The 12,722-nt window shown below is 39.2% G+C and overlaps 1 protein-coding gene across 5 annotated transcripts in view; it reads left to right on the top strand.

The window, feature by feature from the left end:
• RPS6KA2 (ribosomal protein S6 kinase A2) overlaps positions 1 to 12,722 on the top strand; it is a 316,658-nt gene that overhangs the window by 135,838 nt on the left and 168,098 nt on the right. The gene's annotated exons all lie outside the window — the stretch shown is intronic.

Below are 12,722 nucleotides of genomic sequence, written 5' to 3'. Positions count from 1 at the left end.
CTGGTTACACAGATTTTTGCATTTATTTTCTCTCCTATGCATCCTGTTTGTTGGTTTTGTTGTTGTTTTTTTTTTTTTTATAATTTTGTTGTAAGGAGAAGTTGTTCTTCAGGAGCAGGGGGACAATGTCACATTAAATCTGCAAGGGTTTATTAGCACTGTGGGGAGATGAAGGCAGTTCAAGTCGGAGGTATTAGCAGATAGGAATGTGTGAATGGGTTAGAACCAGGATTTCTGCCTCTCTTCCTCGAACCATTGTTCTTCAGCCCTATATTTGGAGCTGTAAATAGTCGGCAGGATGTGAGATCAATTGAATACATGTCAGTTATGTTTATGTTGTACACTTTATCGTTGCAGATGATCTGCAACCTCTGCATTAAAAGAGAGGTAGATGGGGCCTGATTCCCCTCTGCCTCACATTTGTTTTGTGCTGGTGTACTTCAACTGACCTCCAAGGAGTTACTCTGATTTGTACCAGTATTCCCAGGAGGAGAATTAGTCTCATGCTGTGTGAATACATTTTAAAATGTTATTCCCTTAGAGTCCTATTTAAAGTATCAGGTAATTTGAACATAAAGTTCTTCATGTGTCATTGCTTAAACAGGACATGAAGAAAAGTGGAGGTTTTGGCCGGTTGTTTTGTTGGATTTTTTTCTTTCTTAACTCTTTAAAATCAGCTTTCTTGAAAAATGATCATGTAAGGTACCTAATTTTATTTCACTCATTAAATAGTCATGCTATACATTTAAAGCAAACTATCAAATGAAAGTTGTTAAAGCTTCCTTCTTGCACCAGCTCTGTCCCTCTAGGGCTGAGGGGAGAGGGGGAAACATTTTCTTTCCCTGTTAAAAATGCAGAATTGCAAAGGCTAAGCTGAAATAGATGTTCCTTGTAGCACACTGAAAATTCACTAAGCTCGTGCTCCAACAGAGCCAACAGAAAGTAGACCTGGAGTTACATGGAGCAACTTGGAGACAGACGAGTGTCTTCAAGCTGCCAGTGTCAGGGCACGGTGTTAGGAGGGGAGGTGATTTTGAGACAGCAGAGTCCCACCAGACCTTGTAACTATTCATTTGACAGTGCCGTAGTTTAGGAGAAACAGATTCCACCACACTAATTAATTAATTTACTGGGTAATCTAGCATGAATGACCAGTACAACTCAGCATTTGTAACAGGCTAGACTCGCTTCATTTAAAAACAAACAAAAAAAGTCTTTACAGTCCCTTTGATCATCACTATTATATTAGATTTACTGGACTTTTTCAATATCTATGAACTTACTTTTCCCTTATGTGAGATGTCTTACAATGATTTTGCTTTCTGATTTTAAATAATTTTCTTCAAGAAGCAGCCTGATATGTATCCTATCACGCATGTACGTTCGGAGCATTTCGTCCACTTCCCTCCTCTCTCCCTTGACTTGGCAGTAATGACCAACTTTATGCAAAGTGACTCAGTATTATAATGCAACAGGGAATAGGGGTTGTTCCAATCAGGAAGAAAAAATGATTCATAAAATCTGTTCTGCTATTTAAGTGTGAAAATCATCAGAGATGTTCCCGCTAAGAGGGGGAAAAACCAAACATGAACATCAAGCCCCCTCTGTGATTTCCATTCCTGACTACTTCTGTGTATGAATTTGTAATTGCAGGCTAATGAGTGCTTGTCAGCCAAACAGAAAGTTCAAGGATGCCTGTTGTCAGGCTATTCTTCATCCTAATAGTTAGATATTTTTAAAGAGTCAGTAAAAACACACAGGTTATTATATCATGGAACAAGTAAAAGTGAAATAAAGGCAAGAAATTTGGAGAAAACACATGTGGCATTGCTTTGCTTAATGTGTGTTAGCTAATGTCCTGGCAGACGTTATGGGTTGCTAGATATCATTTGAAATTTGGAAGGGGTTTCTTGTTCCTAGGTTATGTGGGATTTTTGTTGTGGCGTTCTTTTGGCCAGGTGGGAAAGAGGGTTGAAGGGTTTAAGATAGGTACTCCTGGATTCAAGCATTTGATATTTGTAAAATACCACTATTAGAGAAGATTCAAAATAATATAATATGAGTTATTAATATCATATGATTAATTAATTTTGCTGCTGTGGTATTCTGCTGCGCTTTAAATTCACTTGCAATGAGCTTCATAACTTACAAAGCAGGGATATAGATGCAGAAAATGACTTAGCAAATCACAGCTTGTAACTTGACCTTTACTTAATCATTTCATATGCCAATATCATTGCTGTATCTGAGACAAGATCATTGCCTTATGTAGATAGCTGGGTTTCACTCTTTGTCCTGCTAAAGGAGGCAGAGCACACTCTGGTAAATGAGATAGATGTTACAGGGGTTTTGTTTCATATTGACTAAAATGTGTGCCCTTTTAATTATTCTAGGAAAACCTGGTTGAATTTTGAACTTATTTGGCTACACTTTTGGGTTTTCAGTTTATATTATTTTTCAGTATGGCCCGCATTGCCCTTCATTTATAAGGTATCTAGTGATGTAATTTTATTAAATGTGCAGAGCCAAGTTTTGCCCTTCTGCATGCACAGAGTTCTTATTGAAGTCAGCTGAAAATCCAGCAAGTCAATGGGAACTGCATGTGTGCATCTGAGAGAAGGGCTTTGTTTATGGTTCTTGCTGAGTGTTGATGAACATGAATGTGAAACCATCAGGAGAAAGTACACACTGTGGATCTGCTAAAGACTTTGAGCCCCAGTGGAATGCATCTTATGGCAGTGAGCAATATCCCTTGATTTATAAATCAGAAGTTAAATATGCCATTCGAATAAGCTAGGAAAGACCTAAGCATGCAGAGAATTTGATTATATTTGTTCCAGTGACGCAGAAGCCTTTCTTGGTTTTTTTGAGAAAATGACCAATTAAAGCATTGCCCTTGATTCTTTTGGGAGATGTTTCCAACTTTTGCATTCCTGATGTATATTTAATTCCTTATTCTTTAATTCTTTTAATTCTTGTTTTGTCTTACTGGTAATAGTGAATCCAAATTCTGTTTGGTTTATGTATGGGCTTAGAGCCTAGCAAAGTTCTTGCAAATTAATTCAAATTTAATTTGGAGCCTGGTGTATCTCAGCATAGTCAGTTGTGAGAGGCAGGACATCCTGTGGGTGATTCAAGTGTGGGTCCTGCTTGGGTTGCAGCACTGGCATGTAGGAAATGGAAAGCAAGCTTATGCAGTTTGGTAAGGAATAGTGCAGAAGGACTGGCACTGGCTTTATAATACTTTGTTATGAGAGATTTTTGGGTCTAATCTTCAGCTCTGGTTCTGATTTCCTACAGGCTCAAGTTACAGCAGCCTTAGGAAAGTGGCCAGCAAATGCTGAGCTAGACTGCTCCTTTTGCACAGTGGGCTTCACTTGCCAATGCTTGTGAGCTCTTCTGTGCTTGCAATTCTCTTCTTTATCAGTAGTTTGTCCTTTATTCTGTCTTCTCATTTTTATAGATAATCACTTGATAGAGGAATATAGTCTTTCTGTCAACGGTTAGACAGAAGGAGGCAAGTTAAAGAATGGAGATAGGAATTAACAGTCCAGGATCAGCTCTGTAAGGTGCAAGTCCTGAGGAAGCTTTAGATTTTTTTTTTTTCCCTTGGTAAGGATCATCTTTGTGATGTGTGTTCTTGTTACAGCAGAAGTTGCTGACACTTTTGTAGTCTGACTTCCCTCAGCTGCAGGCAAGACTTTTATGAGGAAATGCTGCAATTCTTGTAGTCTTGCATGGCTTGCTAGGGGGGATGAAGGCAGGGCAAGTGAGGGAGAGCAGGACGAGTGTGTAGTCCATCAAGTCTATCAGATAGGGCACTTTAGGAGCCAGGAAATCCAGTTTTCAGGCTCATTTTGATAACTTGCCATGTCATTACAGATGGTTCAGACCCCTCTGCCTTGCATTCCCCATTTGTAAAATGAAATTTATGATGGTTATTCAAGTCCTTTGATAACAATTCTAACTATTTACATTGGGTTTGGTGGTAAGAGAGCTTATTCACATGTGTATACATTCATAATAAAGAAATCACTCCCTAACTTTCAAAATACTTCTGACTTTATCCCAAATAAACAGTCTCTTGTGTCTCAGGCCTGCTATGTGCTCCTTCCCACAAGCCTCAAATTCACTGCTGAGCTACAGAAAGGGAAAATTAAGCAGGTATGTGTAGGGATAACTTGTCCACAGAAAAATCATAGCAAACAGGGCTGGGAAAAAAACCTTAATCTGGACTCCCTGTCCTCCTTAGACAGCATCAGCTATATCTAAGCTATTCCACCAAACCAAAAATGTTTTTCTAACCTCTTCTTAAAGGCCTGCAATGGTAAATGTCCATAACCTCCCCAGGGGAGGTATATTTTGCAACATTATCCTTAGCATCTAAGACTTTTTCTAATGTCTAACTTGTTTTTCTTACAGCAATTTAAGCCTGTGTCTTCTTGTCCTGCCCATTGTACCTGTGAAAAAGAGATTGTTTCCTTTTATTTGCAGGATTTTTATGCATTTGAAAGCTTTTCAAATCCCCTTTCCTCAGTATTTGCTGTAGGGTGGGAAAACTGGCTTTCCTCCTTTCTGAAATTTAGGGTCTTTCAGGAGCCAAGACCCTGTACCAGCCACAGAAACACTGTTAGAGAGAAGCTCTTCCTTTCTTTCGGATGCTAATGGTCCCTTGTAAAAATCACTTTTTATTTCAAAGGACCCTACCCTGTCAAAGACCAATCCAAATTGTCATTTTATGTTCCATTTCCACCATCTAAATGCCTGCATGATGCCTTGATCTGATGGTATCTGCCATCCAGTCCAGAGCTGACAGACCCTATCTATGGGCTCTCATGTCAGATCAATTCTGACACACATCACACAATTGAACACAGACTCTGGTCATATAGCCAGGGTACATGCATGTTTGGGCACAGAGCAGGGGCCTGATATCCTCATATAACAGAAGAGGTCTTCATTTGGTTGTGGGATGGGTCCTGACCGATCAGCTGATGGAACACACACATGCGTACCTTATGTGGCTGGTGATGACGCAGTGATATGATGAATGCATGTTTGGTCATGATCATGAAAAAATGATGAAATGAATGAAATGGAGAGGCCAGTGCCTTTCCACTGCGTCAGTGGGCCCTAGTTCCCTGAACCTGGAGCATCTGTGTGAGGGTGTTCAGGAGGATAACAGCTGAACCTGGTGGACTAGTTGGGACCTGTGGGTAGCTGAGCCCCCACCTAGCAGTAATTTGGAGTAATTTCTTTTATGCAAGTAGAAAATGTGTAATTTCATTCTAGATTTTAGCTCATAACGTTATGGCTTGTCTGACCTTGTGGCACAAAAAGTCTGTTCTCAGAGGGCTGAACTCTCCTGTACCTATTTATATTACCAGTAACATTTGATTCATCCATTTTTCTGCTTGTGTGATCAGAGGACTCCTTTTGTGTGTGCTTTTGGCATTTGTGTCCTCACAGGTAACTGGAAATATTTCTAAAGAAAGACAGAACATTTGAACAAAAAAACCTCCTTATGTTTATTTACCGGTTACTCAAGTAGAAATACTTTTCGTCTAAGTATTTGCTAGTCAGCTCCTTTTTTCACTTAGTAAGACTTACAGTCCCAGTTCTGCAATGATTCTGTAAAAGTATTTGCTGTTAAGAAAGACTGAAAGTACTGCAGAGAAACAGCGGTTAGTTCTGCACTCAGGACACTGTCTGTATATGTGTGTGTGTGATGCCATCAGTTCTTACAGGGCACAGTTTTTCTTCCTGGAGAACAAAGCCTCAGGAAATGGAAAAGAATGAGTGGACCACTGAATCTGCCTTGAAAATAGCTTCCTAAGGAGGATTTGTAAGGAAGCAAGCAATATATCTATTCAAGGTCCTTGCAGCACAGCTACCATTCGCACACAAGGAAGTGCCTAGGCAAACAGTTTGGGATGCAGGTTCCCTCGGTGGGTGCATGCATGGTGATGGGGTCACCACAGCACGGCTTTGGAAGACTTTGAAGGCAGCAGCCATCCTTTAGCTGTGAAATCTCTCTCACTGCTTTGAAATGTGCTGCCAGTATCAGTATTTCAGCAAAGCTGCTTTTACTGTGGGATGCAGGAGAGCCTAGAGCTCCCTTCTAGCTGAGTGCCATGAGTTCAAGAATACTGGAAGTGCAAACCGCTGAGAGCACAGAAGACAGAGCTGCAATGTTTCCAATGATGGGAACTTTTTTCTCAGGGTGCAGTGATATTATTAGGCATTGTGTAACAGTGCATGGGAAAAAAGGGAAGATACAGACTGCTAGCATGCTTTCAGATGATAAGTAATGATAGTAATTGGCTAAATACCAAATATTTTATGAAACCTAAATAAATGAGCTCATATAATGTCCAAGTGTAATTAAAGGGTGTCATGCCTCTTTCTTGCAGGGCCAAATTTGGACCTGTGCATGACTGGCAGAGAGGCAGTAAATGGTTCTCGTCAAGAGTCGTATGAATAAACTGAAGGCTTTACAAGGAGGGGAACAGAGTGTGTGGCTTTTATCTATAAAATTCACCTTTACTTGTTAAACAACAGAGGCTACCCAGTCCTGCTTGTTTGCAGAAGTACCACCCTCCGGACAAGTTTGTGGTACCTTCTTGTGATGCCCAACAGGACAGTGTCAGATCAGTGCTGCAACATGGGGCTTCTTTAGAGTATTCTGAATGCTGGGAGGTGTCAGTTCCTGCTATAAGTTATGAGTAAAAAGTAGTGGTGAGCTGAGAGTGATGGTAAGCAGGAAAAGATATTTTTTTTAACTTTTCATGTAAACATGTGGAATATATTTTATGCACATGTATATGTGTTCAGGGTCTGGAATTTTATGTTGTGCTTTTTTTTTTTTAAAGTTCTGTAGAGCTCAACAAGAAGAAAACTGGTATGATTAGACATTTTTTAAAGTTTGTATGAAAATTCAGTTTTAAAACTACAGAATTTAATACAAGCTGCTGTTTCTACTACAAATAATGAAATAATATTTAAGCATTAAAAAAAATGACATTTCTATTCCAGAGGAATATTAGAGGTTGGCCTTAAAAACTACAAAGAAAACTTAACTCTGTGCTGAATTTGCAAGTCTTTTCTATCATTATTTACAAGACCAAGCCTTAGACATGTCCATATATAAATTAACACAAATATGTATTCCAGACTCAAAGCTTTACGATGTCCCTAGGAGAGAAGGAATCCAGTAATTCCTTCAGCTAGCAGTATGGCACAGGCCACTGTATGCCATAAAGAGTGGGTGAACTAGTTGGTGGTAAGAACTGTTGACAAACGCTCAAAAACATTTGATAAAGTTCAAACCTATTGATTTGAAAGATCTGTGTATTGTACAACCTGCTTTAGGACTGAGCCTCTTTTGGGGTGGTAACACTCTGGAGAAATAGGGTGTTGCATTTGTCAGGCCTGACTGTCCCAGAAGTCAGTACTTTTGTCCCTCATTTGGACACAAGACTAACCGTGCTATGTAATTTGTATGTAAAGTCGGCCAACACTGATAAATGGTATGAAAAAAAAAACCCTCCAATAATATATGCTTGTATAAGCAATTTTTCTGACAAATAAATAAAAGACTTGGGCAGATACTTGTTTTTTTGGTCAGAGGAGAGAGTTTTTTCTATGGAAATTAGTGGAAATTTCTGTTGTTTTGCTAGTGAGTAACAAAGAAAATCCTGAAGCAGTTCAGCTTTGTCTTGGCCACTTCCATGATGAGGGCAACTAGTGGACAGGTCCTGTGACTGTGGCAGATATCTTTGCCTTTAACTTCTGCATCAGCACGTCTCCATGCCAGTCTTTCCTGTATGAGACAATATCTGTGACTAGAAAATGCCTGGAACAACAATTAAATATTGTAATTGCATTAATTTTAAAGTCATCTCTCTAAATATCTTAAACCCTCATGGATCTGCTGCTAGTCTGCACAGTATCTACCTTATTCCTGTATGATTATGTGTTGCAATTAATATTAAACTATAATCTTGAAAGCCAAGCTTTATATTCGATTATTTCCATGACACAGTTCAAGACCATTTCGTGTCACTAAATTTGAATTTTTGATTACTAAATGTGTGCAGATGTTAAATAGTACATACTTCAGAAGTTTTTTAATAACATCTCATTATGTTGAAAAGACTTGAAGCTTTTTTCTGGCAAGTAAAATCGCTAATTTTTCTTCCAAAATGAACTACTTAACATTTCATTAAATCAGTACTATCAAGATAGCTAACCCAAGACATTTTCAAAATGTGAATGGTTTTCATGTGATGGCAATACAAAGGAATTTTAAAGTGTTGGCATTTTACAGCTGATTTCAAACACATTGCAGCACCTTAATCTCAAAGAATATAGGGTTCTCTGGAGAAGATGATGTATCTGTCCTTGTCTTCCAGATTCTCGTACCCTTGGGAGTTACCTTCTCCTTTGTATGTGGCAACCAGTGAAAGAGGCAAAAAAGGAGGAAAAGAAAGTGTGGTAGTTAATCTTAGCTCTTCTGCATTCTGTCAACTTCTCTTCAACTTTTCCTTCCAAAGGAGGACCATGTGTTTAGGCTCACTCGAGAAGTGGGTGGAAGTGTGTTATGTGAATCCACACAGAAAAAGCGCTGTGTGGTGTAAGGGCGGGAAAGCCCCCACTGAAGTAGGCATCAGCTAATCCCTCTCAGTCTCTCCAGTATGGCAAACTTGTCTGGGTTTATGATGCCTGCCAGTCTGAGGTAATAAAACTGCTTTATTTTCATTATTGAAGCCTCCTTTGTCCATGGAGAAGTTTTAGCAGTTGTAAAGCTACTAAAGCAGAAGTTGGGTCAAACTAAGCTGGACGAGAGTGAGGAGAGACGTTGCTTTCTCCTTTAAAGGCTTGAGTTAGCCACCAAACTAAGGATAATGTACATTAAAAGAGCACTTCTGGGGCATTAACTCAGGTCAGAAAAAAATTCAGTTGTATGTACCATGTTAACTCCAAACTGATAGGAGAAAAAACAATCACCAGTGTTACCAGACCTGGAGAGAAACCACAGTTTCCCATGATCTGTAACTGAGATCTTTTTTTCCCTGTGATTTTGATTTTTTTTTTTTTGCATTTGCAGCATTGAAGAATAACATCTTTTTTCCTACATTTTTGTGAAAAGTTAATGTCACATTATAATACATTGAGCGGCAATGCTGATAAGTGTGGTGGGCAGCAGAACTTACTACACCTGCAGAGTAAGATAATACTTACTCACTTACTTCCCTCTGTTTCACCAGCGCAAATATGGCAGCATCCTGATGTTCTCTTTTCCTTTCCTACGGCTGTTAATGCCATTGATGCTATAGAATCCTTTCTTGCGGAGAAATTCAGTCTGTATTTACTTTTCTCTGAAAGGCCATGTGCTGAAAATAATAGTTTAATGGCATCTTTTGCCTGATGGTATGAAAAAAATTTCTAAAAGCCTTCTCAACAACAGGGATTTTGTAATCAAGCAAACAAATTTCTCATTTTTCCAAGACAGGAAAACCCATATGAGACATTAGAAGGAATACCATTAATGGCTTTGAGGACTGACACTTCCAAAGCCATAGACTACCTATAGTGATTATCTGCCAAAAGATATTCATTTTATCCCAACTGTCTTTTTGAAAATATTCTCTCCAAACATCAGGATAAAGTTTACAATTTACTTTTGAAAATTGGTATTCTTCTATGAAAGGGTGTAAGTTACCTATAATCATATTGTTTGCTTAGGAAAAATTATGTGAATGGTGCCAACTACCTGTTCTTCCCATGCTTGGTTTAAAAGTGTTTTCTCCTTCTGTCACAGGCTTATAAAAGAAGCCATAAAATTCATTTGAGTAATGTTTGTATTGAAAGAAATGCTGTAACAGGCAGATATGTGTGATGTTATGGGAGGAGTTGTTCTTGGACATCTTTGTATGGAATATTTTCCCTGGAGTTGCAAGGAAAGTCTTACGTTTTTGATTTAATGTTTCCATCTTTCTCATAACACATGTCAAATGAGTGGATTAAAAATGTAATCTTTTCTAATGCAGACGATCTGGGTCATTTCAAAACCAGAGCTTTTTGAAGAGCCTTATTTATGAAAAATAGATCAGTCCTTTGCTTCTGCTCGACCACTTGTTCTTTTATTGATTGGTTTAGGTTTCTTAGCCTGCCTCTTCTTTTGTGCTTGGCTATTCCTCCCTGTTGTTTTCTACATGCACAACCATGGCAATTATAACCCATCCCTTGGGAAGTGGTGACTTACAGAACATTTAACATACTGTACGCTACACGGCTAAGGGAAAGTTTGCCCTTTTCCCCTTGTTTTTTAAATCCTTTTGCTGGTGTGACATTCATGGGACTGAGACAGAAATAAGAATAGAGCTCTTTCCATGGAGTACCACTATGGCTGACAAGCACTCATTTATCTTTCTGATGATCAGAGAGCTGTTGCTGTCCGGGATTTTGTATTATTTTTTCAGGGAGGCACATCAACTCCCCATTTTCCAGTTACTGAGGAGAAGAAATTAAGTTGTTCTGCCCTCCTGGGATATGATTCTTTACTCTTGTCTTCAGGCTTTTCTTCCCTCTCATAAATAAAGGTTGAGGATTTGAACGTGCTGTGCACTGGCACGTAGAGTCCCACAGCTGGACCGTGGAAATGCTGAGCTCCGCACTCATGGAAACTGTGCCCTTGAGACCAGGCTCTTGCCTCCTGGTTTCTACTGAAACTCTCGGTTTGCCTTCTCAGATGTTTCCCTTGTAAGGTAAGAGTTCTGCTTTCTCCTTCTTCCTCGCCCTATCATTCATCTGATTCAGCTTTTTAAATTTATGCTTTAGACTCAGACAATGGGAATCACATGTTTTTGCTTTTCTTGTACTGCCTCTGTTTTGGTACTTTCCACCCTCAGTTTACTGGGGTAAGTCAGGAGTCATCAGTGAAAACAAAGCTTTGTTTGAGGAACTGCTGATTCAGAGGAGACTGCTCCAAGGCTGGGCAGTGGTCAGATAGCTCCAAAGCAAATCCCAAATCAGAACATACTACAGCTTTCAGAAATGTCCCCCTTATACCATAGTTCTTACCTATTTCTCTTCAAATGGCTCTGCATTCTGGCTTTCCTTAGTTTAAATGCCTTGTGATCATTTCTCTTTCAGAGAGAGCATCACCTAGAGAGTCCCCTTGCATCACAGGCTTCTGAATGTATTGTTGAGGGTTTCATACCTATGACTCAACTCTGCTTCCAACTGAGTATGAACGTCTGTCTGGGATTTTAGCTCTATATAGTACCATTTTCACAGCACCGTACTCTGTTTTTAAAGCATGGTTACTATGGAATCTACAATATCTTGGAAAATAGTGAAATAAAGATACCATGTTACCATTTTGCGTTGCATGACAACTTTTGTTCCTGTTTTGTCTGTGTTTTTACCCTCTGGGTTTTCTTTTGAACTTTGAACAAAAAACCTCAAAGTGAAAATCAGCTGTCAACTTTGGTCCATTGTCATTTCAGATATGTGAAGTCATGCAAAGCCTGATGGCTTTGCATGGTTTCCGCTAGGTCATCATCCATTTCAACTTGCTGAAAGAAGTAAGCTTGTGTAGTTGTTCATCTTGGGATTTTCATGACAAATTTCAAACTAGCCTGTATCAATTTAGGCATTTATGATAAAAAGATCTCCTATTCAAAGCACCTTACCCTGGCAGTTAAGGGCTACTTCTCCCTTTAAATTTACAGTGCTATAAAACCTAAACTTGTGCAAACCTACACAATTCGAAGCAAAAGGAAAAGCAAATCAAATTGCTCTTTTTTCCCCCTGGAATTCTAATCAGATCTGAATCACAAGAAAACTTCTATTACTTCTGTTGTGACACTTAACGCATTACCAGACTGGCATTGTTGTTGTTGATACAGCAGTATTCCTTCCTCCCTGCCAAAACACGAGATGTAACAGAATGCATTAGCAACCTACTCTAGGTAAACCTCCTTGGCTTCTGTCTGTCTCCTGGTTGGGGGCCTCAAGTTGCCAACAAGGATTACACCAAACCAATGTTACCTTCTATTTAAGTGTCTTTTAAATTACTACCAACTTCTGGGCTAGCACAAAAATGGTGTCCTCATAACTGGACATGTAAAGGAGAGCTATCCCCTGGCCAAGCCTGTGAACCTGGTAGGCTAACTTTGAGCTGGAAGCTAAAGTGTAGGATGGCAACACATCTGGATCTGAAATCACAATATTCTATACATTTGGTCTCTAAAATGATATTGAGATTGTTAAATCGGGAATCTCCCTTTTCCTCGCTGTAGTTCTAACTGTTGCCTAATTGAATCTTAGTGTCTTGTTCTTTCCTCCTAAATCGAAAAATCTTCAAGGCATAGGAGAAAGAAACGGTCAAGTTGTGGGTGGCAGGCACTTTGATGTATGTGTGCGTACCAAGAGTGTTGTATTCATGGAAAATTTTTATCTGTTTTCATTAAATAAAACCCAAATAAGTGAGTTTTGAGCTGCTGAGGTTCCCAACCAGCAGTGGATGAATGAGATGTTCTGTTACCTCATCAGAGGCCAGTTCCCTTGTATGCAAACCAAAATGTCAGGGTCTTAGATTGTTTCTCATTTACTTTTCTGAAACAGTGATCTGTCAGCATGCTGTATGTCTGTAGCACAGTCATCTGAAGGGGATTATCTGTGTGTGAACACAGGAAATTACTGAAAAACTGAAT

This window comes from Strix uralensis, chromosome 3, assembly GCF_047716275.1.
Source record: "Strix uralensis isolate ZFMK-TIS-50842 chromosome 3, bStrUra1, whole genome shotgun sequence".
NCBI lineage: Eukaryota > Metazoa > Chordata > Aves > Strigiformes > Strigidae > Strix > Strix uralensis.
This window is presented reverse-complemented; position numbering and strand designations above follow the sequence as displayed.